The sequence below is a fragment of the Haliotis rubra genome, unplaced genomic scaffold (genome assembly GCF_003918875.1).
Source record: "Haliotis rubra isolate DU_JTF1 unplaced genomic scaffold, ASM391887v1 Scf566, whole genome shotgun sequence".
NCBI lineage: Eukaryota > Metazoa > Mollusca > Gastropoda > Lepetellida > Haliotidae > Haliotis > Haliotis rubra.
The window spans coordinates 399561-402311 of NW_025767264.1; positions in this window are offsets into that span (position 1 = coordinate 399561).

The window sequence follows — 2751 nt, forward strand, 5'->3', positions numbered from 1 at the left end:
GCAATGACACGTCCTAGCAACAAGAAAAAGTTGAGGTCATTCCTTGGACACGTGGGGTATTATAGAAAATGTATCCCTAATTTCTCTACAGTGGCTGCATCTCTCACAGATATGACGAGAAAAGGAACACCAAACCTTTTGGAATGGACAAGAATTTCTGAGAATGCATTTGAAACCTTGAAGAGTATGATGTCGCAAGCACCGATATTAAAACTTCCAGACTGGGAACAGCCATTCATCTTGAGGACGGATGCGTCTGGGACCGGAATAGGCGCTGTGCTACTACAAGAGGTTGATGACGTCAAGTTTCCTGTTATGTACCTGAGCAGGAAGTTATTACTCCGTGAAACGAACTATGCCACAGTGGAAAAAGAGTGTCTGGCAATCGTTTGGGCAGTTGGTAAGATGAAACAGTATCTGCATGGTAGACAATTTGTACTTGTGACAGATCACCAGTCCCTTACCTGGCTCAACACGGCAAAGATGACAAACAGCAGAATTATGAGATGGGCCCTGATGTTACAGCCGTTTAAGTCCATATTACACAGCATTATGGGTAAGCATAATGTTGGTGTTGATCTGTTAAGCAGATGTGGAGATAGCAGGTTATTGGAATGAGATACCAATAGAATCGGGTGAATGAACGTGAAGGTAATTGTGTGTGTGTATGTATGAGCTATTCTTGTGTTTGTTGATTGTGCTGGTAAGCAAAATTCTCAAGCAGGGGATAAATGTCACAAAAATAGCTCTATTATGGGAATAGCCACAATCACCAAGAGTGGTTCGCCCAAACACACCCCAAGAGTGGTTCGCCCAAACACACCATCTGATGGTTGATACATGTGGTGCATGGGGGAAACATGTGTTGTTGTGTATTTAAGAGAGTGATTGGAGAGGAGTGTTAAACAGATGATATATTTGCTTCAAGTGGATGCATGGGCTATTATGAGCCAAAATTATGTTTTTTGTATTTATTGAACATTTGTGTTTTGACTGTAATTTTCACTTTGTGTGGTATCTATTTTACATGTGACAAGAGAAGTTTTTTATGTTGAATTAACAAAATATGCAAGTGATTTAAGTTTGTAATGTAATTACGCTGCTGATAGTGATATTGTAGCTATATATACTGAGAGGCGTTAAAAACGCATATTGGACTTTCTACTCTAAGTCGGTTTTAGAGATGTTGCTGTTTCCAAAACTACAATATGGTGAAAACATATGGTTAAGAAATACACAGCTCTGATGTTTAGGTTTGAATCCCACGTTTTCAAATCACAGGGACGTGACATCTCAAACGCACCCAAGAGCATGTGCGATGACAATGCAGTTTGATGAACAGAAAACCATGGTGCACGTGCAATGTGCACACTCAGCTCCCATAAAAGCACAGGTTGAGAAATGGCTTTCATTCACATTCACGATGCCACGGTTGACGCCCAAAGGAACCAAGCAATTGGAATGCTGCATGCTGGCCAAACAGAGAGATGTTGCTAATCACTTCCACGTCCACCAGACGACCATTTCGAAGCTACAGCAACGTTATAGGGCAACAGGAAGTGTCCAAGACCATCCACGTCCGAAAGCGCCTCGTGTGACGTCACAAAGGCAAGATCGGTACATTTTCGTTAGTCATCTTCGGAATCGCTTCAGGTCTGCATGAGAGACTGCAAATGCCACGATAGGAACGAGAGGACGTTCCGTCAGTGACCGGACAGTACGCCGTCGGCTAGCTGCACGTCACATCTGATGTCGTCGACCCTATCATGGACAGATCCTCACCCACGCACATCGCCTAAATCGTCAACGTTGGGCAGCTGCTGGAGGCTATCCTGGTGCTAGACATTGGCGAGATGTCATCTTCGCAGATGAATCACTTTTCAACGTCAGTTTCCCTGATGGTCGGCTACGTGTGCATCGCCGTAATCATGAATGTTTTGCGCAGACTGGTGTCATTGAGCGTGATCGCTTTGGTGGTGGTGGAGTTATGGTATTGGGGGCACATTTGTGGGGTGAACTTGGGGGCCGTGTGACACGTCAGTTGAATCCTCCCCAAACTGTAGCTGAGTTGACACAAGCTTTGCAGTTTCACTGGAGAGCCGTTCCACAAGCTTTGATTCGGAGATTGTGCTTGTCAATGCCTGGCAGACTCCTGGCTTGCATGGCTGCCCAAGGAAGACACACACGGTATTGAAATGTGTCATCTGACAGTTGTGTGTTCTCATACCATTTGTTTTGGAGATGCTCGCAAAGACATTGTTGCATCCGTAATCCTCTGTAAACACTGCAGTATTGTTTACAAGTCATCACAATGCCTGTACCGCCATATGTAATTTTTGGACATATGATAAATATATCTGACATTTCTTTCTCATATGCGTTTTTATTGCCTCTCAGTGTACATTCACAATTTGCAATTTTTCATAGAAGTCATATTTCATATTAAGAGATGCTTTACCCAGTATCTATTTATTCCAGTGTTGATGTTGAACATCATGAGCATGGTAGTTGTTGGAAAATGATGCAAGTCAAGTATTTGTCTTGTCCGAGCTACGCCTACATGTATGTTCGTGTGTGACGTCATTGTCATGTCAGAAGTGAGACGTCGTCAGCTGTGTGGAACGTTGTCAGCTGTGTGAAACATCGTCAGCTGTGTTGAATGTCGTCAGCTTTGTGGAATGTCGTCAGCTGTGATGTCATTGTGATGTCACTGGGTCGGCAGGGTAACCAAAAGACTTTGGTAAAATTGTT